Genomic DNA, 23,914 nt, shown 5'->3' on the forward strand with positions numbered 1-23,914 from the left:
ATAAAAGGCAGTTCTGCCTCTATGCTGATGGTGCATTTGCTCATGGGTAATACTGGATCCCCCCCACTCCCCAGCTCTCTCACACACACACACACACACACACACACACACACACACACACACACACACACACACACACACACACACACACACACACACACACACACACACACACACACACACACACACACACACACACACACACACACACACACACACACACACACACACACACACACACACACACACACACACACACACACGCCTCCTCCCTCCTCCTTCTCCTCCATGGGCTGGCTCATTTCTAATGGATATGTGTATCCCCATCAGGATAGCTCATAAACATAAAAAAGCCTCCGCTGCTATTGTGCTCGATCTGGCGGAGCTGGATACACAGGGCGGGGGGGGGGCGCGTGTTTCCCTTGAACTTGTGGAGGAGAGCAGTTCCTATCCTTGTCCCTTATCCACACAGCAGAGGGCGGAGAGGCAGGATTTCCAGGTCAAGGTGTCGGGCTGAGCCTCCCCTCATTCCCTCCCTCTGTGCATCCCCCCCTCACGCGCCCTCTGTGGCTGTGTCCCAGAAAGGGCAGGGCTCAGTCTGCTGTCCTGGAGGAGCAGCGGGGGGGGGGGGGGGGGGGGGGGTTGCAGGGCACTGCCCAGTTGTTTTTTCACACGCACCCACTAGGCTGCAGGACAGGCAAAGAGAGAAAGATGTAGCTATATTGAACAGAGAATGACGTGATCCTATCCCAATGAATCCATTAAATCCGGGAACCCATCTTGTATGTGTCATTTTAGATTTCTTTGGCTGTTTGGCAAAAATAGCACTATGAACTTGTAGATCTGCTATTTCTGAAAAAGCGTGAAAATATGTGCAAATCAACAAATGTCTTCTAAATCCTAATAGTTTTTGGAAAAAAATGATGTTGCTATAATATCAGTGGTCCTCAAACTTTTTTTCATGTCAAGGACCCCCAAAATGATATGAATTTGGCCGCGGACCCCCATCTCAAAATATGTTGTTCTAGGGACCCCCCAGAAGCAAAGATTTTAGTTTCGCTTTAAAAAATATATGTATTCATTTGCACTACTTTTTACGATTTTTCGAAAAGATTGCAGATCTACAAGCTCATAGCAAGGCACTCGGTGCGCTCTATGAGCTTGTATATCTGCTATTTTTGAATAGCCAAAGAAATCTTAAAATGACACAGATGCGTTCCTGGTCTTAATGGGTTAAACAGTGAGAACATCAAAGCACAGATGGGTACTTTGCTTGGCAAGTTGGTGAACCCTGTTTTTAAAAGAAAGAAAGGGGGAAATGTCCCATATTGACTGTCTCTTTAGGGCTTGACGTTCAGCTTCTGTTAAGGTACTTTGCCACGATGCATAATTTATGTCAATGCTGGTAGAAGGCAGTGTTGTTTTAAAAACAACAACAAAAATCTTCACAGCATCTCCACAATCAAGGGTTAATTTGAGCCCACAGTCGTACGGCTCCATTTCCTCACAACCCTGACGGTCGTAATGAATGCGGTTGGGCCTTACTTTATTCACCAACATCCTGCTAAACAAATACAACCCTATTCCTCTCTCTGCTTTTGCAGATAGCTTTGTCTAGATGTGTTATACAGAGGAGAGAGAGCTTTGCTTAGGGAGAGAGAGAGATGCTTCCTATTATAGTTTCATTCTAATGGCAAATTAGATCAGTCTGACAGATAGATGCGGAAAATTGTTTTAATTGTATAATTATCTGTGGTCAGCCACTTGAGTAGAATAGAGCTGTGATGTGGGTGAAAGCCAGGGATGAGCACATTTTGGCCTTTATGTGCTTATTTTGTCTTCACACAGGAAATGAACAAGAACCAGGGGTCTTCATGATATAATACGCTCTCCCTTGCTCTAACACGCACGCACGCACGCACGCACGCACGCACGCACGCACGCACGCACGCACGCACGCACGCACGCACGCACGCACGCACGCACGCACGCACGCACACACACACACACACACAGAGTTAAGCACAGCTTAACACTAGTAATTTAACAGCAACTCAGCATATCGTTCACTTAATGCTACCATCTCTACCAAGAACGTGAGTGAGATAGAGACCCATCATATCAGTGACCTGGCTTCATCTCTCTGCTCTGTGGTTTCCTGATGAGATGTCAAAACACAAGGCTATAGGCACAAATGGCATCACATCTCTGGGCTTTATATAGTCACTAGGCGTCACTTGTTCTGTGTTGTTTTGATGTGTTTTGCGAGCAGTGTATAACTTAAGCAACCTGACTGGAAATAATGGTGGCTTACCTCGCTCCTTTTTTTCCAGATTAAGTGTTTACACCGTGAGATGCGGGTTTAACAAAATCTTTGTTTTACAGTGTTTATGTTGTGTAACTAAGCGTTGAATGAATTTAGCTGTTCTTTATTCTGTTCTTGCATTTTCACTTTCATTGCAGCTGTTACACGCAGTATGTCATCATAGTTTGGCCATTATAATGTCTAATCTGCAATAAACTGAAACTTTAATCAAAGTTTCACCAGTGACCAGTACATCCTACTATAAAACGAACAAAACTATGTCTGTCTGTCTGTCTGTCTGTCTGTCTGTCTGTCTGTCTGTCTGTCCGTCCGTCCTCAGGTCATTCTCCTCAGTGACCAATCGGTCTAAAATTGCACATGGGCATTGACCATTGGCAAACGCAGCGACTGACCAAGCAGATTTAGACAAATTGTTCATAAATACTAGAATTGATGTAATCATGTAAACATTTAAATCATATAGTCATTGTTGAACCTATAGTACAGAAGAGCACTTTGTCTGGTGACCGGTGCATGGAAGGCCTGTAGATGTGGCATACTGTACATACTGTACATCTTGGCAGATCAATAACTGAATGTTTTTTCGAGTCCGGTGGGCAACGCTGTAAGCTCAGCGGTGATGGACCGGAGTCAGCAGCCTGCATGCAATCTTCAGCGCGATTCATTCACGTGTGATAAAACGGTGTAAGCAGTGCATAGGGGGACAGTGGGCCTGGATGTTCTCACCCCTCGGAAGTAAGGGCCAGAGGAGGACAGCAATAAGACATGGCAGGTCGAGGGAGGGGGTCTACATCAACATCAGTCTTCCTTCTAATGTATTTATCAAAGCCTTTGCATGTGTTATTGTTCCATAGTCTCACAGTAGCCACTATAGCCAGATGATTAGATAGAAGAACGTCAGGGGCACAAGACAAAAAAAATACTAATGTTTGAATGTGACAGACATATGAACCATGCACGGACCTCCTTAGACCAATCGTTACAGGCCAGCCAATCAACCAATTCTCTTTTTTTATAATGAAAGTCACAGGGGCTCTGATCGGGCTGAAAACTTGCCCAAATTTTGAGTCAAACATCATAGATAATGTCATAGACGACAGATGTCATAGATGACTAATGTCACAAGCCAGCCACATGAAGTCTGAGATCCACATGGGAGCCATGCTGAGCCATGTAGATCCTGGGGACCACATGATTAAACATATTTTTGTTATGCAATGTCTAGAGTCTAGAGTTTAATAGCGCAGCGAAATCATCAAAACGGGGCATTCATACTTTCCGTCACATAATGATGTCACAACACACGCAACGATAACACAGAACACACACACCTGCACCTTTCCGGGGAGAGACTTGGCAAGCAATTTGCGAAAGGCCAAGCTTTGCCATGTCTCTGTTGTTACCTCCGTCACGCTCTGTTGTTCATCCGCATCTCCAGCGATAATGCACGGGGGGATTAGCGAGTAACAAGGCAGCGGTGCTCTACAAAAGACTCTCCGCAGAGTGTCTGTCCGTAGAGAGAGTCTCTCTGCACAGTGTCTAGTGTGCAATGCTCCATAAAGCTGTAGGGCGGTGCACGTATAGCACCTAACGGTGATTTCCCAGCTGTGCGCGCGGCACCACCCCCTCCCCCCCCCCCCCCACGCCCTCCCCCCTCCCTCGAATAATGAAAGGTGACAGGAAGGGCTCTGTGTCCGGGGCGGCAGGTCGAAGCGGGAAAGAATAAGGAAGCGGTGCGCGCCCCCAGTTGCTGTTAAACTGCAGCAAGCAGCAAATTAAAGCTCATATCTGCTGCCTCTCCCCCGCCCCTCCCCTGCCCCTCCCCCCCCGCGGCCTCCCTCCACTTTCCTGTTTGGACTTGAAGGTGATTGGGGAGCCAAGGCGGTGACAGTTGACGGAAGCCGTGCTGGAAGAGAGAGAGAGAGGGAGAGGGAGAGAGGGTATTTATTTACAGTGAGACGCGGCGATGCTTGTTCAGGATGCGGTTTCACGCAGGATGTGCCTCTACCCCTCACCACCACCCACCCTCCCCACACACACACACACACACACACACACACACACACAGCCTCCTCGTTCCTTCCAACTTTCCCCTCTCCTTCCACCCTTTCACCCCCCCTAAACTCTCCACTTGCTCACTACAATCCCACCCCCAGGTTTGATCACCCCACAGGAGTGAGAGGTGGTGACGGTGGGGGGTATTGTGTAAAGAGTCTTTTTGGGATCCAGCAGAGAGAGAAGCTCACTCAGCACCGCCTTCCTGTCTGGCCTGCGGGAGGCGCTGGGTTCAAGGTCAGCACAGGTCACCAGGAGGAGAGAAAAAAGAGAAAAGGGGTGGGATGTATTAAAGACTGTAACCTGTGACACGGATTGTTTATCATCTCTGTTGGGTGGAAGCCTTGTATGTCCAAAACCCTAACGTTACTTTGCAGGAAATGGGGAAAAATAATCTTGTGTTTCAATGGATCCAATGTAGCAATGTAAGCTCTTGATAATACTTTTCATTGTTGCAATATTTATAGAACCCACAGACAGACGTTGAACCTGATGTCCCTATTTTGGGCATGTCATCATAGGCGAACGTTTTCAAGAAATAGAGATCTAAAAGCTCACGTCACATCGTGATGTGTCGTGAGCTTGTAGATCGGCTTTTTTTTTTGCTGCTACTTTTGTGTGACACCGACCGACATAAGCTGAAATATAAACTGGGGCATTCATTTATGAAACGAAAAGATGAAATATGGAGATAACACGTTTTCTGTGTGTAAGAGGGGAGGAAAAAGTGGGGTGGTCATGAAAAGCTTAGTGTGCACATGCATGCATGCATGTGTGTACCTGCTTGGGGTTCTGAGACTAAATGAGACAATGAGAGATGGTTTGCTGGGAGAAGTAAGAAGAGAGAGTGTGTGCGTGCATGTGTGTGCGTCTACCCTGCCAGGAATTTCTCCTTGTAAAGCAGGAGGGGAGGGGTGTTAGAGGTGTGTAAATCCCAGTAATTACACTGTACGCAGTAGTTGCCATGCAATTACTTTTGTCGTCACCCTACAATAGCGTATTCCCGTTACAGTAAGCCTGCTCATTTCAAAGGTGTGTGTGCGTGTGCAACAACACTGCATCATACTGTACCACCCAAGAACACACACACATACATACAGGAGATGTCAATGTCACACCTTCACGTTAAATCTACGACGTTTTTCTAGTCATGATGGTGTGAGCCGTGAGCATGTGAATGGTGAAAAGTTGTGGCTGCTTGCTTTCTCGCCGTTCATGTCAGCACTAGTCCGCTCCAAAGTTTCAAAGGCAGGTTTTATGAGCTGCCTTACGGCCTCATCTATGTGGACAACGGCATCTAAACTCCAGAGAACCTGCCACATAAAACGCACATCTGTTAAAGCCAGGGCCTAAACTGTAAAACAGTCCCCTCATAGGCAGGCAGGGGCTGTGTTAATGTGACGCGCAAAGTACAGCTCACAACACGCCCTGCAGTAACGATGTCAAAAGGGCATCATCTCACATTATCTCTTTGCCCCATTTAGATTTTTGATTTAATCGCGGAAACTTCCCCAGTACAGTAGTTAGTGTCCTTCATGTTTGGATACAGTGCAGATGTATAGCAGTCATCGTTCTGCGTAGATGGAGCAAGTATTACGCTAGTTCTTTGTTCTTGAGAATCAACATTTCATTGTTTCTCATGAGATGCTGTTAACAGCTCTGTGAGTGATGTGAACTGAAACAGGGAGCGTTCACGTTTGGGACCCGGTTATGCGGTATTTGCGCCAGTTCAGCCACTCAAAAAGAGGAACTAGAGTTGCTCCCTGTAGTGTACTCATTCATCACTGTTGTCCAGGAAGCCATCCAGAGGTGCTATGCTGTGTAAGTGTATGCTTCCCTCACACCTCTGCCTTCTATCTGGTCTGCGTGCTGTTGTGTGCCAGTAAGTTCCTTCAGAGGACACTGCACAGCTTCTCCAGCTATGTGAACATGGCTGGCTGTGGGTCAGAAACAAGACCGTGGAGAGAGGGAGAGACAAAAAAAAACAACGAAAAAAAAAACACCCACAACAAACTTAACCCATTCAATCTGGGAATGCTTCATCAAATGTCTTCTAAATCCTAACAGTTTTCTGAAAAAAATGATGTTGCTATATATCAGTGGTTCTCAAACCTTTTCATGTCAAGGACCCCCAAAATTATATGTATTTAGCCGCGGACCCCCATCTGAAAATATTTTGTTCCAGGGACCCCAGAAGCAAAGATCTGAATAAAAAATTCAAAAAAAGCAGATCTACAAGCACATAGGACTTGATAGCTTATATCTGCTATTTTTGAATGGCCAAAGAAATCTAAAATGACAGAGATGCGTTCCCGGATTGAATGGGTTAATCACATGGGCCAGGCATGAGATTTGTGCAACGGTATATCTGTCAGATAACATGAAAGAGCTCCCACTGTGCCTATTGTACACATTCTGGGGTCTAGGCCAGCCGCCGTGGCTCTTGGAAGTGGTTGTGAGCTACCAGGTGAAGTGATGAGTGCTTGGCAACTCAGGGCCTTACCTTAAAGTGGGCAAAGGTGCGCCGCCAAGACATTATCGCATATTGCATTGTGGGAAAGCTAAAAGGCTTGTGACAAAGTTGGTGGCTTTGGTCAGAACTTGTTAACACATTGGTTCTCAAAGTGGGGTCCCCAGGTGTCCTGGGGGGGGGGCAATCATTTTATCCACCTTAACCCTATTTTATACTTTGGCTATTAAAAAATAGCAGATATAGATCTGCTATTTTTGAAAAATCTTGAAAATGTGTGCAAATCTTTGCATAAAAATAGGCTATATAATTTTAAGCGATTTTTTTTTTTTTACATTACATTAAATTACAGTCATTTAGCAGACACTTTTATCCAAAGCGACTTACAATAAGTGCATTCAACATAGGTAGGGAACGAAAACTACTAATCACCAGAAGTCTTAAGTGCATTTTCTGCAAAAACAAGCAACCAAGAGTATACCTAAGTGTATCGACTAAACAAGATACAATAAAACAATACAACACTAAAACAAGCGTTCGTACAACTAGTTAACAACAAGTAGGCCAGGCAGAGAGTAAGGGTAGTGTTTTCTGAATTTACCCAAATCTTTGCTTCTGGAGGTCCCCGGTACAAAACCTTTTCAGATGGGGGTCCGCGGCCAAATACATATCAATTTTGGGGTCCTTGACAACCACTGTGTTAACGGTAACACAGGGGACGGGGATTCCTGGGTCATTGTTTCTTACTTATGTTTGGGTAGCCTAGCCACCTTGGCCCAGAGTAAGCAATACTAGGAGCTCTGCATAATTTCCCACCCTAATTCAGGAGGGGTATTTTCTCTAATCCTCTACTGTATTTACCTATTTCTGCCCTCTTATAGCCCCCCACCCGCCCCCATTCATCCTCCAAATACCCGTACAGTAATCACCATTTCCCATGACTAGTAACAACTGCACCAAGTTATTTTGAAATACATTTTGAAGAGCTCCAAATGGGGCTTGGAAGCATCATGCAGGCCGCACAGGAGTAGATTGTTTATAACTCCAAAATAGTAACTCCTATTGGAACTACGTCACCTGACTTTGGACTTTGTTTGCGTAGTGATTTCCTGGATTGGAGAAGTTTCTAACTAATTTATGTGTGCATTTCATACAAGGGTTTTATATGACAACTAAACATGAGTGTTTTATTAACTCTGTTATGTTTGTAAGCAGTGAAGTTGAACAGATGTGTATTTGAGTTATGTCAGGAAATGACGTTATGAAAAGATTCTTTACCGATTCGTTTAATGAATATTCTCTTTTCTCTATGTGTGGTCCAGTTAAAATGGTCCAGTTAAAATGGTCCAGTTAAAATGGTCCAGTTAATTCCAGATTAGATAAGTAGAATAGGCCTGGGTGTGTTAACCATACTCATGTTGCTACTGTTGTCACATCAGAGAAAAGGCTGCATCTTATCCCTCAGCCTTACACTAAAAGATCCTTTTAGAATGAACTCTCAGTTTGAAATCCTCTTTCAGTTCTGCTTTCATACTAGATAATTGATTATGTTTTGCACAAATAAAGAAAATAAAACATAAATGGGATTTGTCATTTACCCTTCTTGAGTGTAAGCTGGGTCTTAGCCTAACTGATGTTTTGAATGATAAGGCCAATCGGATGAGTCATACACCCTATTCCCCAGAGTTTTATTAAAAAGGCACACACACAAAAATGTCTGTAGTGGAATTTTCCCTTCCTAGAATAACGGCAGGCTAGATTGGTAAAAGGCAGATAATATATGTGTGAGATTGATCAGTGAGTAGCGACCCCATTATCTCCTGAGATGTTAATTACACTGTGCTCAGCTTGCATGTCAAAAGGCGGATAATTGAAGAAGGTAAAAGATGTGCCACACTTTATTTATGCTTTCACTTTGCGCTGGCGGCGGATCTTCTCTCTCTCTCCCGCCTCGCGCACTCGCTTTTTATACTTCTTTCTCCCCAGTCTTTTTTTTTGCTCCCCTTTATTTATTGTTGGGTGATATTACACTGTCAAAGATTATCATTTTGCAGAGGTATTACAATAGGTCTATCTTTGTGTGTAGACTCACTCGGGCTGTTTCTAGCCCGTCTTTGTGCTATACTGACTGTGAGCGGCCTAGTAGCCTGCTGGCCTAGTCAGGGGACAGAATCAGAGTGATCTTTATTGTCACGTCACAGGTTTACAGGTGTAAAGTTATTTCTTTAGAGTGAGCTCCATCATTTGTAGTTTTTGTGAGAAGAGAGAAGATTGACATAGTGTAGAGCAGGAGAGGGGAAGGAGGAGACAGCACACATAGTCTCCATCCCTATCATCTCATATAGACGGTGCTCTAAAAACAGCACTAGCCATGGACTCCTGGAGTGTTTACTTAACCCTGAGTCTCTGAAACTAATATTAACATTGTTCATTTTATTTTGTTTGATGCCTCAAAGGTTACGACACTGTAAAGGGCTTGATATACAATGCTGTGTTGTGTGTTCGGGGGTCGCTCACCAAAAATAGGCGATCTACAAGCTAACAACTCATCGCAGTGCGATGCATTGTGAACTTGCAGATCGGCTACTTTTGGTGCGCAACACCGGTGTGCAACTAAGTATAAATCTGGTGGTATAAATAAGGTGGAGGCAAAATGTCAAGGTTGATTCTAGGCAGCTTGGTTAGAGTAGCGTGCATCTACTGTTGAAGATGCACGATGATGCTAGTGATAGTGGTCAAACATGACACCGTGCAAATGAGAGAGAGAAACTGAGATGATGAAACCATTTGTGAGAGTGCCCCTCTCTGGTGAGCCAGACACTTATCTAGAGAGTGATGCTTTTTTTTAACCACTTTTACCCTGGCATTTCATTATGATGTAGGTGTAGGTAACCAAGGTGGCTAATTAAAAAATCTGAAAATGACAATGCATTCTAAACATTTGAAACATTTCAAAAACAGCAGATCTACAATCTTGAGCTTTTCAAATAGGGCTTAAGGTTAGAAATACACTGACTGCGGTGAGAGTGCAAAAGGGCAGCTGAAACTCCTTCAAGGGTTTTATTTCTTTCTATTGTTTGTGTTTTTGAGTGTATTTTTCTTCGCTTGAACCGCACAGAGCACGGCATCCTTAGACTTCCTACTGATGACAGGAAAGCCATAACGGGACTTTTTTCAGAGAGAAAAAAAGGAAACTTCTAAAAAACTGCCAAAAAAATATAAATCAACACTTTTTGTTTGTTATTTAGCCTGCCTGTAGCGATAGCATCATAACACACTTTCCTGTGGTTAGACATGCTGCGTGTCTCTGTGCTGTGCACATGTGAAGGCTGCACATGTGCGTGTGTGTGTGTGCGTGCGTGCGTGCGCGCGCACGCACGCACGCACGCACGCACACACACACACACACACACACACACACACACACACACACACACACACACACACACACACACACACACACACACACACACACACAGTAGCATGCACACATACATGCACTTCTGTCCTCCTTTGAAATCTGCGTCGTCATGGTAACTGTCAGGAGGGGGGTGGATTTGGGGGGGCTACTAGGCAGTGGTCATCACACCTTGAGGGAGGAAGTGGGGCCTGACAGACAGCCACTAAGCCAAGGTGATTTAGTGCAACACCTGGTGGACGATGCTAAGAATGGTCCCTTCTGTACCGGGCTAGCAAGGAGCTACAGGCTCTTTGAGCAGTACTGCTGCCAACTACTACAGTACCTCAGACTAGAGCTGGGAGATATGGATAAAATAGCATTTCTGACCATGTACTTTGATATCGATATTGTGATGATAATATCTTTTGACACTGATAATAATATTTATTTTTTATTTTTATTTTTCAAAAAAGTTCAAAAATAGCACATCCCCAAGTGTAAAATAAGGCTTAAGTGATTAAAACTATTGGAAAACATAACCCTTATGCCGTATCACAATATTACGATATCCAAAATCCCAGACAATATCGATATAATATCTATATATTACCCTGCATATAATATCTATATTACCCTGCCCTACCTCAGATATCCAGTGATCTGGAGTGAGCTAATCTGCCTCAGACCATGCCATCCTATTTTTTCCCCCTTTCATAGTCTACCTTGAGCCTTACATGTGTTTCTAACCACACCGTGTAATTGCTCACGTTTCTTAAGTCTGAAACAAAAGTGTCTGGTTATTGTCAACTAGTATTTCCTGTGCATAGACTGTGATCCCTTACAAGTATGGGCATAGACCAAATAAAACATTAAAGAAAATAAAGAAACAGTACCGAGAAATGGACAAAGACAAAGGAAGTGTCCAGAGAGAGGTGGTTCTGTGGTGGGACTTTGAAAAGGTGGGTGGTTTTGAAAAGTGTTGAAAGAATAAATGGTGCAGAGCCCTCCCCTTCCTAACAGGAAACTGAGGATAGAGATGGAGTGGGGGTGAGGGGTGGACGGGTGGCATACTGTAGCTCTGGCTACACCCTGCCTCTGACATCATCACCTTCTGTTCTTAAGGAGTGGAGAGGACCGGATCACAGTATATATATACGCACACTCACATGCTCCAGAACCAGACGCACACACACACACACACACGCGCACACACACACACACACACACACACACACACACACACACACACACACACACACACACACACACACACACACACACACACACACACACACACAGCATTTGCTCACTCTTTGAGTCTATATGTCTGAAACGTCTGCATGGCAGACAATAAGCTCAGGCTTTCATTGTGTTCTAAGTTTTATTGCATTTGATTTGAGTGTGTGTGTGTTTGTGTGTGTGTGACTGTGTGTGTGTGTGTGTTTTCTTTACTAGTTTTTGTTTGTCAGAGAAAGGCCTCCGTTCTCTTAGATGCCTTTCAAAATGTTTTGCGGAGGCAGCGCGGCCTTATCTGTGCTCGAGGTCTGTTCTTTAATGGGCTTTATTGATCTAAACAACATCAGGGGTTGCGGTGATGTTATTAAGGAAGAGATAACTTCTGTGTAATTCCACTCCAGCAATGTATTAGCCTTTTATTGGTCTAAATAACTTTGCCTTTTAGACAGTAATGCCCCAGTAAGTCACAGCGCCTCTTCATGTCGGCAGGATCTTAATAAAGCATTTCCTCTGGACATCCTGCTGCGGAGAGAGTGAAAAACGACAGGTTAAAAGGCATGCTGGGAAGTTTCCATGCCATCACCGTAAATTATCTCTTTTGAATACATAAATAAAAGACGTAGTGCAGAGCCACAAACGGAAAGGCTTGGAGGGAGGGGTGGCGGGCGGTTAGCGCCAGCTCATTGTCCGTTTCGCACACAGAAGTGCTGGGAGTAACACGCACGCACAAACACACGCACTCACACATACACTAGAAACGGATCAACCACAAGAAGGCTGTTACGTGTTATAAGCATAGGGCTTCATGACTTATAAATGGAAATCATGGCTGTAAAAATACAGAATCTGTGTAATCCGTACACATTAAATAGACGGAGAGATAATTGGTTTCGGAGGCTGTTGGTTATTGTTCGTATTTTGGTTATTGATTAAAGTGCGCAATGCTTGACTGCAAACTTCTAAATGGACACTTGCAATTTTCTTTCCTTTCAAGGGCAGCGTATGTATGTAATATTTATATGAAATAACGATCCCATTTATCTAGAAGCATATTTTCAAGGGGTGGCGGTGGGGGCGAGGGGGTTATAATTTGCAGCTATTTAAAGCCTTGGTTTTGGTAATGAATTATTTTGTCATCTCAGCTGTGATGAGATTCATCTTTAATAACTGTAACAATTATTTTATTAAAAAGAGAAGCCATGCATTATGGCTATCGCACCGAGGTCTCGAGCTGGAAAGGATTCTCATTAAGAGCATTATATTACCCCGTAGTGCTTTCATTTGGATGTCCCGCTGAAATTACATTAGGTGTCAACAATGCTTGTGTTAGAAGTAAGCAGTCATATTTACAGAGGCTCCAGCTTTTTCATTTGCTGGCTGACACCAGGAGATGTATTAAAAGAGATATTAATGCTCTGCATCTGATTAAGTCACTTTAATAGGAAAACTCCCCTAAAGTGTTGACTTTTAATATAATGCAAGCGATTGGGTTCTCTGCCTTTTGGCCTAAATGTGATTCTCAGCTCCCAAGGAACTTCATGGAAGTTTTGATGGTTTTGAGATTTTCTTGGCGATTGATTTGAAAGAACTGTGCGCTCACTCGTCACTTTCAATATTCAAATTCTACCCAAATTGTAGACAATTGATTAGGCTGTTTGTCTTAAGATTGATTCAGCAGTGTCTGTTCATCTACTTCTTTCTTTTGTTAGGGTTTGTGCTGTGTGTAGCATTGTGTTCTTTTAATGGTTTCAGGCCCATGGGTTGCTGCTAATGACACGCTTGTAATTGTTTGTCAGTGTGGTAATGTGTGATTTCCTATCTCCATGTGAAGTTGGACATTTGATGAAGGAGGGATCTTGTCAGGAAGACAAAGTGCTCCAATTTGTCACCGGCTAAATGAGCTTCTCTCCAGCCATCCACTCGCTTTTCGCATCAGACAGATCCCTTCCTCTGTTATGCTGTATTTCCATATTCTGCATCACATTTTGTGGCAAGGACAAGAAAGAGCATTAACTGCTAAGTTTCCCTTTGTGAGTATGCCGTATAAGAAAGTGCATTTTCCCCAGACAGTAACAATTTGCTTAAGTGAATGTAGCTTATTTTAGTACACGATGCCTCTGTGGCCTTGCCTTTACTTGTGTGAGAAATTCTGAAAAGTCACATAGGCAAACAACAAGGAATCTCACCAGTATACCACCAGTATACACAGGCAGGGATTTATGAAGAAATGTGTTGTTATTTCGCTGAAAGACAGAAGTGAAATTACAGAGAGTTAGGTAATAATTTATTCTTAGTTTTAGGTGGGAGTGATCACTTCCCTTAATCATAAGATTTTGAGAAACATATTTCACCATCTGAAAGACCTTGCTTATACAGTTGTCACCGTTGTCATTGAGATTACTTTGCAGTGAGATTCCCCTCCCTGTATTACAGTCATGTCATGAATCTTTGATATGATGTTCCATAAATAATCCTGCGTATCCGGCTGTATTTCCAGTGATCAAAGTAAGGAAACATAGGATTTACCTGTCATTCTTTCTAGTATCTTTTCAGTACTCACCCCTCCATGAAGCACTTAAACCCTATATACTTTGTTGACCAAGGTCCCCCAGGGTCCTGTACTTCTTGGCCTCCTTCTCCTCCTTTTTTCCCTGTACACCATATCCCTTTGGTGAAAATAGCTCACAACGTGTTGTGTTGCGATGCGTTGTGAGCTTGTACACGTGCTATTTTCGCTAGGTGTTCACTTAGTCCCAGAGTAGGGACGCTAGGGTTCATGTGGTTAACAGACTGCTTCGGTTTCTGACGGGACTGCATCCATATTGTGTTGTTGGGGGGAATCCCTGCTAGTTAGCAATCTAATGAGCTATACAAGCCAAACAAAGGAGGGATGATCTGAGTGAGTCTCCAGAGAGAGCTACTTATTGTCACAAATGCCTCTCTGTCGACGTATTCCCCTCCATATCGATTCGTGTCCTCATTGGTTATGCTCAGTTCGCCTTTGCGGGTGTAATCAGCTAAATGTAGCCTCTGCTTTCTTATTATTACCTGGATGCTTAACACTGATTTTTTTCCCCTTCCCCTTCAAGGACAAATGGTTGTGTGTAGGGGAAGGCTGATCCCGTGCGAAGTCCCCGAGCTCTCGCCGAGCAGTCGATCCCCTTTCAGCACCAGCTGTTCTCTCAGATACACCAGGCCGCACTGAAATTCTCTTAATATAATTCCGGCGGGCTCAAGAGAATAGCGCAAAACAAGCGTGCCAGCGAGGAGAGCGTTGAATTTTTCATCAGCGGGCCTCAACTCGCAGAGTTAGTGGGCAGCGCTCTCATTCATGAGCAGATGTTACACTCTGCAGTTAATGTGAACTTACTGGCCTCTCTGCCATCGGCTGCAAGGACGTTGGCAGCGACCTGGCATCTGAGAATTACTCCTGGTAAAAAGGTGTGGGCATGGAAAGCGTAGCCCTGGCCCCTTTTTTAGCCACTTCCAAGCCCAGGAGCTGGAGCCTGGACAGGGGGGGAAGGCACTGACAGCTCATCCGTCTTCGGGCCGACAGTGATGAAACGCTCGCCGCGGTTTGCTCGGGGAATAGCGGTGGAATTCCTGCAGACAATTTCCAACAAGTTTATCATACATTTTTTACGCGGTAACGCTAAGCACTAAACCGCGACACTCGGCAGGTGAACGATAAGTACTGGAATGTGCACAAAGACCTCTTGTTGTTTGTGTATATATATGGGGTGGTTAACGTGGGAGAAGTGCTTGTTTCGATACCCTTGAAAGAGGAAATTCATAAAAGTCAGGCACCTGTGATGGGAGGAATAACTGCTTGGCCCTAGCCAGGCTATGGCCGATGCCAGCTGGTGCTGTGGTCAGCCTGGTGGGTTGTATTCTCTCACCAGCCGGGTAGTTTAAGGCATCTGCACGCCAAAAGCTGTTCAGACTGGGGGGCGAGGGTTTGATGTGGCCTTACAGATCGGTCATACTTTGCTACCAATTAAGTGAGAAAATGAACAACGTAGAGGCTTGTTAACTGCTCCGAGTGCGTACTGTACTGTACGTGACTGAAAGTTTAGTAAGTAACACATTGCTTCCGTTTGTGTGTAGGGAGAGAGCGAGAGAGAGAGAGAGAAAGTGAATGTCGTGACAGTTTTAAGTCGTACATGAGGGACTGAAACTGAGAGGGAATGACAAGCGCTTGTTTCCTCTCTACACGCGCCTCATTTTCACTTTTCTAATTGGTCGTTTTCAGGTTGGCTTTACGAGAGCAAAGCTAATTAGTGTTTCTAAATTCAGCAAAGAGAAAAAAAGTCAGGCAGCATAGCATGATTGTTCTGGTTTCCTCTCCTGTGTCAAGGCGCTCAACAATAAAATAAGACTCTAATCATTTTCAAATTGTGCTTATTTTTAAACCCAGCGGGGCTGAATGTCACTCCTGCTCCCTTGGCATTTTGTTTGGCAGGGTCAGGGCACAGCGGTTGCCCTCTCGCCTGTGTGTCTCCCTTTGTGATTCGTGGGAAGTTTGGGCTCTGGTGGGGGCGCAGTGGGAAAAAAAACAACAATGCGTGGTGTTTTTAGGTGGGGTTTGTTTCTGCTTTGATTGGGAACGTCCTGCTGACAGGGATCAGCGCGGCAAGTTTACAGTAGCTCTGACATTGCCGTTACCTTTATCCCATTAAGACCGGGAATGCTTCTGTATGTCATTTTTTGTATTTCTGTGGCTATTCAAAAATAGCAGATATACAAGCTCATAGCGCGGCACCGAGTGCCGCGCTATGAGCTTGTAGATCTGCTATTTTTTTTTTTATCGTGAAAATTCGTGGCAAAATCTTGGATTATATATTCTTTTTTAAAGGGAACATTTGTAAAATATTTAGTTCCAGGAACCCCAGGATTTGAGTTACAAATGGCCGGCAAAAAATAAATAAATAAATAAAATATTTGCACAACTTTTCATGATTTAAAAGAAATAGCATATCTACAAGCTCGTAGCGCAGCACTTACGAGCTTGTATATCTGCTATTTTTAGCGGCGCTAGCCGCTCTATACCTGACTTTGTCCGTGTGCGTACGTCAACGTTCTGATTGGTCAGGTGCGTACGTCAACAAAGTGATTGGTCAAGCTTCACGTGACACGTGACTATAAACACATTATAAACACATATCGATGACAAAATGTATCAAAGGCGCCGCTACCTTCACACAGGGTGTGATTTTTGAATAGCCAAAGACATCTAAAAATGACACTCAGGTGCGTTCCCGGTCTTAGTGGGTTATTCAGAGCGCTCCAGCTGCAGCGAGCCCTCAGGAAGCCCCGGCACTGGCCCACACGGGCGTCTGGCGGCCCACAAAGGGGGAGAGAGCGAGCGAGCCCTGTTTGAGTTGGCAGACGCTCTCCCCACTCAGGGAACTTTTGCTGCCTCTGCAGAAAAGAAAAAAAAAAGGGGGCCAGCGGCGGCGGCGGGCGTGCTCTGGGTTGGAGCAGCCGTGATTCCAGGGGCAGGATGGACTTTTTTTCCACCTCGACTCCCTTACAGGAAACACATTTTGCCGTTTCTTCCCTCCGCAAAATAAAAAAAAGTGAGGGAAGGAGGTGTAGCCGAGGGGGCACGGCGGGGTAAGAGGGGGGCTGAGAGACGACGGGCCTCGACGGGCCACCGGAGGTCCAGTTGGTTCTGTGTTGCACGGGGTGGTAATTTTATACGGGTCGGTTCAATACTCCTGAGTGAAGCAGCTGTTTGAGATGGCTGCCTGCTTGCTCTGTTGGGTGTTTAACCTATTTAGACCTGAGGCCAGTTTTCTTTTTTTATGATTTTTTGATTTTGTTTCTTTATATATATATATATATTCAAAGATTTGCACACATTTTCAAGATTTTTCAAAAAATAGCAGATCTACAAGCTCATAGCGCGGCACTCGGTGCCGCGCTATGAGCTTGTATATCTGCTATTTTTGAATAGCCCAAAGAAACCTAAAATGACACGGATGCGTTCCAGGTCTAAATGGGTTAATTTATAGAACCAAGTTTATAGGTCATTTTAACAGCGTGCCGTAAAACTTGCACTATTTTTTATTTTTCCATCAACACCCGTGGGATTTGTCTTCGGAGGCCAGTAATTAAGAAACGCTTGATCTAAGGGTTAAGGAGGAAGAGTGTTTAAATGCAATTAGAGCAATGCTCAAATCAATTTGAACTCAATTACAGTTTTCTGAATGTGTCATTATTTGTTTGATCATGGGAATTCTCGTTGAGAGATGCTAAATATGTATCCAAAGATATTTAAAACGTGGGAGGTTGGGGGGGGGCTGTGTTAGCTCTCTGGAACCTACTTAATGTTGCCTTAATGAAGAAGAGTTTGAAAGTGACCTTCCACCCCCCCACCCCCCGTTCTGTTCACACTTTCTCCTCAAGAGACACACGCGCGCACACGCGCGCACACACACACACACACACACACACACACACACACACACACACACACACACACACTGTGGTTAAAATCAAAACGACTTTTGCTGTTGCTCTTTCACAATAACGGGTGGTGGTGGAAAAACTGAAGTAAACATTTAGCTTTCTATTAGTCACCTTGGTGTTTCAAAGAATTGCCACCGTTTCACTCTTAACCAACTCTTCTTGTTTGTCTTCCATCTCACCCCCTCCCAATATCCCTGTCTCCTCTCTCTCTCTCTCGCTCTCTCTCCTTTGCCCTTGCCCCCTCTCTCTCCTGTGTATCCGTGGTGTGCCTCTCCAGCCAGGAGACTCCAGTGGTGACATCCTGTGGAGCCAGAGATCAAAGTAAGTGACTTGTGGCAACTTCCCATATCAGTAACCAGCAGCAACAAGCCAGTTCACTGGCATATATCTACAGAGACTATAGAGTATACACCAGTGGTTTGCAAACTTTTTTTTATTTCAAAGACTCTTTGAGAGTGTGCAAATGGTCCATTTGGTTCCCTTTGTACATCCTCAGAGTTACAGACCTCTTAAGAGTCCATTTGGAACCCCCTCAAGGCACCCTGAGGGTCCCTGGACCCTATAGCCTGCCTGGTAAACCATCCCAGTCACGTGAATTCACATTATCATGAGTCTTCTGCAGACCGGTCTGGCCGGTCTGTCAATCACAGGTAGCCCTGAGCACAGGCGCTGATTGGCTCGTCCACTTTTTGGGTTTCTGCAAAACGCCCACCCCCCAGCGCTTTTGGGGCCAGACCGGTCTGTAGAAAACACATGATAATGTGAATTTACACGACCGGGATGGTTTACCAGGCTACCTGGACCTCACTTTGAGAACCACTGGAATAGACCATAATATGAGCTCACACACACACACGCAAAACCTTTGTTGACACACTTCTTACAGAAGTCAACAGTTTGTCTTTTTATTTTTTTGAAAAACAAATTCCTGCATCCCTTTTCAAACAAAAGGGCATTGTATGAAATGTTTTATCAAAGGAGTCTGTAAACGCATGTAAATGTGAATGTTGCAAAAATGATAAATGCCAGGTTTTGCATAGTAACCGGCGCCTTTTCCGGAATGGCTCACCTCAGCAGTTCCTGATGCGGTTCCTTGTATTTACATCACTTTGAATAAATGCCGAAATGTTGACAGTGTGACAATGCACGGTTAAATACGAGACCCAAACCTTTTCACTGTAGCATCGGGCTAGCAAGGAGGACACCCCGCGCGGGTGCTCTAGCTGAGACTGAAAGGAAAATCACAGATCGGTATGGCGGTTCATGTCGGCAACCTCCCCACACTCCCTCCCCGGACTATCCTAGAAGTCATTACTCCGTGTGTGGTGTATAAACAGGTCAAAAACAAACAATGACCCTGGGCAGGTTCCACACAGCAAAACAATTTTCAAAGCCAGGAGTGTAGTATAAACACAAAACATGGCTGACCTTCAACGCGGGCATAAGGCTTCACCTTAAACCTAGTGTTTTGTTTTACAGTCCCTTTCGACCTTGGCAAGATGTAGTTTACGCACTACTCATTGGTTAATTTTTGTGCCCCTTTTTTTCCGCCTTTCTTTTAAAGGTAGATATTGCTCGGGTCGTATTCTGTGAGCGTGTTGTTGTTATGTTGTGGTCGAACGCAGACCTTTGCACTGCAGTGCTGAAGAGTAGATTTGTCATGCATGTGCGCGGTGGTGGTGATAACACATTTTTGTCATTTTAGCTGACACTCTTATGTAAGAGAACGACTCGCAAAGAGCGAGTAGGCAGGGCCAAGAGATGCTCCTCCAGCACATGTTCATGGCTATGTTCCTTCTGCTCCTCTGTTTTTGGAGAATCTCATCCATCTCTGCTCTTTTCCATTTGAGAACATGGGTGACTACACCCCCCCCCCCCTTTTTTTCTTTTTCTTTTAATAAGACCCAGCTGCCGAATGATCAAATAGTGTCCCTAATTAAAGCTTCACAGTTCAGCCATGTAGAAGTCTCCCTGGAATGATAACAACCTGTGATATTTCCAGAGGAATTCACTGGGCAAATCTCAGAGAAGAGAAGAGAGGGGGGGGGGTGTATTGAGGGAGAAGAGGGATGGGGGGGGTTGGATTGGGGGTTATGTGGGAGGGGAATTGGGGGGGGTGGGGGTGGGTGACGGGTTGGTCTCGTGGCTAATGAAGGCCTGACTGATACTTGGATGCAGGTGTTTAAACAAAACAAATGATCCCACTTTGAATGTGTCCAGGCCCCTGTAGCAGTGTTCCCTCTCCCTTTTGCGCTGTTCGCTGTGTTGTTTTGTGTTGTGTTATATCAGGGCCTGGTCACAGTGATGGATTGTGCCTTTGAAACCATCCGGCTAAATTTAAATGACTTGACTGTGCCATTGTGTTATCTTTATGTAGCGAAAGGACGCCCGCCCAATGTAAAACGTCACTGGTTTATATGCGTTTGTACGAAAGGCTTGATAGTACATGGAAACTTTGACTATTGTGTTATTTGACTGATCTGAATGAGGGCGCTAAAGAGTATTTTTTTCCCCCACCTTCTGAAGAGGGATTCTATTTACATAAGCATCTGGGGATTGATACTCGTGGAAATTATTCACATACAGTAGATAAAAACAATTTGTCTCATTTTCCAATTAGTTTCTTTTTTTCATTTTTGGATCAAAGTATGACACTTGTCATTCAAAAACAGTTAAAGAAAGGTAAAGACAACAGGAAAACGAAAGTCAAAGAAAAGATTCTCACTGATGGAACTTCTCCAGCTCAATTCATGGGCACTTTTCATCTAAATTATGTATGTAATTACGGAGAGAACTTTTGAACATTGATTGGATAGATAGCTTTTTTCCCCCTTCGTATAAATCCATCTCACCAGCTTCTGTAACCACACCATTAATAAATACTTCTCTGGGCTCTTTAGCGCTAGCCCGGCCTCATGTAGTGTCCACGAGAAACAATGTCATTTGATTTTTCGCTGATTTGGCGCCTGTACTTCATAGATGGGTGGATTGGATGGACGCAATTAGCCATGGTCATTATGTACAGTATGTAGTATTTGAGCTGACAATGTAAGTCCTGCATAGAGATATCCTGTATTTTGACAGTGTTTAAGTAAAAAAAAAGGGTTAGTGTTAAGAGAGAGAGTGCTCTCTCCAGGGTACTTCAGAAGCCCCATAAAAAGCACACTGTGAGGAATGCACCGTTGATACAGATTTGATCTGCCGTGATTAGGGGTGTAACAATTCATGAAACGAATTGATTCAATCAATTATACAAAAATACAGATTTTATTGAAATAATCAATTTCCAAAAATAGCTAAATGGCAGATCTACAAGCTCACAGCGCTTCACGATACGAGGCATTGTGAGGTTGTAGACTGTCAGTTTTGTTTTTGCACAATACCGTTATACGGCAAAGTATGACACAGGCATAAGTGGTTAATCGATTCAGTTGATTATAAAAAATCAATTAGATTGTATGTTGATTCGTTGATACATAAGAATATAAATAATATATATGACCTACCTACCTACCTACCCACCTAGTGAATTGGTAGATAATGTATTCTTCTAATAGGAAACAGGCACATTGTAGATCTACTCACTACCACTCACTCCACACCGCTACACTGTTCAGCCTTGAGGATTGATGGCTCCTCACTCACTGGGGGGTTGACACTCGGCCACACAGGTACACGTTGTCCCCCGTCAGGCCCTCTGACCCTCCTCATGTTCCGGCCTGTTTGTGGCGCAGGCCTCCCCGTTTGTAAACACAGAGAGAGAGAGAGAGCGAGAGAGAGAGAGAGAGAGAGGGGGAATGCTGCCGCTTGGCTCACAGACAGTGACAGTATGTGACAAGCAACAGATGTGTCAGACGGCACGGAAATCAAAACAGCCACGCACGCCATCAGACATGACTCCCATGAAGAGAGGGGGAGAGAGACAGAGGAAGGGGGGGGAGGGTGTTGGAGGGGGAAGAAGAGACAAGGCAAGCCCCTCTGCCGCTTCCAGCGTCCTGTCTGGGAGAGGACAGGCCTGTGAATGCAAGGCGTCTCTCTCTCTATCTCTCTCTTACAGTCGCAGTCACTCTGTCATCTGGAGTCCACGCCGCCACCTCAGATCACATGCACCATGTTGCATTCAAAGAGGTCTCATATCAACCATATGAAAAGTAGAGGCTCGCAGTGAGACAACAGCCCAAGGGAATGTCCTCTCAAATACGCTGTGTGTGTGTGTGTGTATAGAGAACAGATGCGCAGGGGTGATGAGACACAATAACATCATTCAGAAAGATCAAATCAGCCCTGTGTGATTTTTTTTTTCCTTTTTTCTTTCGGTCCCTGGAAAGAAGTGGGTAATGTTCGGTGTCATTTTCAATACGTCCCCGCACCACAAAGAGCACAGAGAGAGAAACGGGGACCAAAGACACCGCTGCTCACACTCACACACACATAGACAAGCCACTTGATGCAAACCGATTGTTCTGCTTGACAGCAGCAGTAACGGTGCAGTACACGTCAGCTGTAGCGAGGGAGTATGTTAATGATAGCCTCTGCAGTTTAATCTGACCATCGCCAAGGCCCCAGAAGCAAAGAGTGTGGGCCCACGTGGATCCGGCAGAGGAGGGGAAAATGGGAATCCATCATCTGAACGCGTGAATGGATGAAGGTGCTGCGACAGCTGCTTGACTGATCACGCGCTGTTCGACTGTCACCCGGCATCTGTTTACCACTCCGACAACCACATGAGTGCATATATCCACGGGTGTAATTGAGCCATTTTACTGGGCCCGGCTGTAACCTGCACTAAGTTATAGCCCAACTTTCCATTACTATTGTGTCTGTGTGTGTGTGTGTGTGTGTGTGTGTGTGTGTGTGTGTGTGTGCGGCGGGGGGGGGTCTTACTGATCGTAATCACACCCAGCAAAACACTGCTATGTAAATACGGCATTATCAGCATTGCCAATTTGTTTAAGTGGCATGGACGTGGGTGATCCACACACTGTAAAATCCCGAGTGTGTACAAATGGAACCGAATGGACCCATAAGGGTCCATTTGTTCACTCTCTGAGTTAAGTTAGCACTCGGAATTTTACCTTGCACACATCCATCCCTGTGCCTGTGACACAGGCCACATACAGGAGACAGCGGTTATGAAACATTGCTAACTTGCATTTCTAACAGGGATATGTAGAGAAGAATGTAATCAGGAAAATGATAATGGCGTGTCTAATTTTCTTTGTTTGAAAGAGGATGCGCGTGTTAAGTACTCACCCCCGTTATCTGGCCAAACTAAATTGTCAGCGTTCAGTACGGTGTATGGAAATTGAAATGGGAATATCTAGATCTAAAACATGTCATTTCAATATTCAAATGTTAACACCAAACAATATAATGCATTATGGCTCTTAGTATTTGCATACAACCCTGTTTGCTGCTGTGAACGAGAGAGGATACAGGGAAGAGAGAGGGAGAGAGAGATAGCGAGAAACAGTGTGAGTGCAGCAGATGGGGGCATGCAAACAAAGCTTTTGTCTGCCAGTTGTAGGCAAATGGAAACACTCATTTGTTCTGAAAACTGTATGAACTTTGTATGTTAGTTCCGTCTGGCCGTAAGTGCACAGATATTTTAATGTGCTTTCATTACATGCATGCTGTGAAACAAAGTTGGGTTTTCAGAGGTTGGTTTTCTTTCTTCCAATTAAAAAAAATAAGTTTTCAGCATTTTTCAATGCATGTGACCTTGCCAACAAGGCTGAATGTAGAAACACAGAACATTTACAGAGTTCATACAAAGGAACCAGTATTTTTGAATATGTTGTTCCTCTGAATAGTTAACTGAATTACGGCGCTTTAATATTACACAACATTATATTTTTCCTTCCAGCCAAGCCACACATGAACTTTTTCTTTACAGGTTCCCACATAATAGCCACTATTGTATCACCACGGTCGGACATTCGGTAGAATATTC

The 23,914-nt window shown here is 44.4% G+C and overlaps 1 protein-coding gene across 8 annotated transcripts in view; it reads left to right on the forward strand.

Moving 5' to 3' along the window:
• Nucleotides 1-23,914, forward strand: part of foxp1b (forkhead box P1b) — a 183,801-nt gene that overhangs the window by 21,919 nt on the left and 137,968 nt on the right. For all 8 annotated transcript variants that reach the window (XM_084061318.1, XM_084061317.1, XM_084061321.1 and 5 more), the window contains exon 3: nucleotides 18,239-18,282. The gene's annotated coding sequence lies outside the window, so the exon portion shown is untranslated. The remainder of the gene's footprint in view (nucleotides 1-18,238; nucleotides 18,283-23,914) is intronic.

This window comes from Gymnoscopelus microlampas (assembly GCF_963454915.1).
Source record: "Gymnoscopelus microlampas genome assembly, chromosome: 7".
In the NCBI taxonomy this organism is placed as follows: Eukaryota; Metazoa; Chordata; class Actinopteri; order Myctophiformes; family Myctophidae; genus Gymnoscopelus; species Gymnoscopelus microlampas.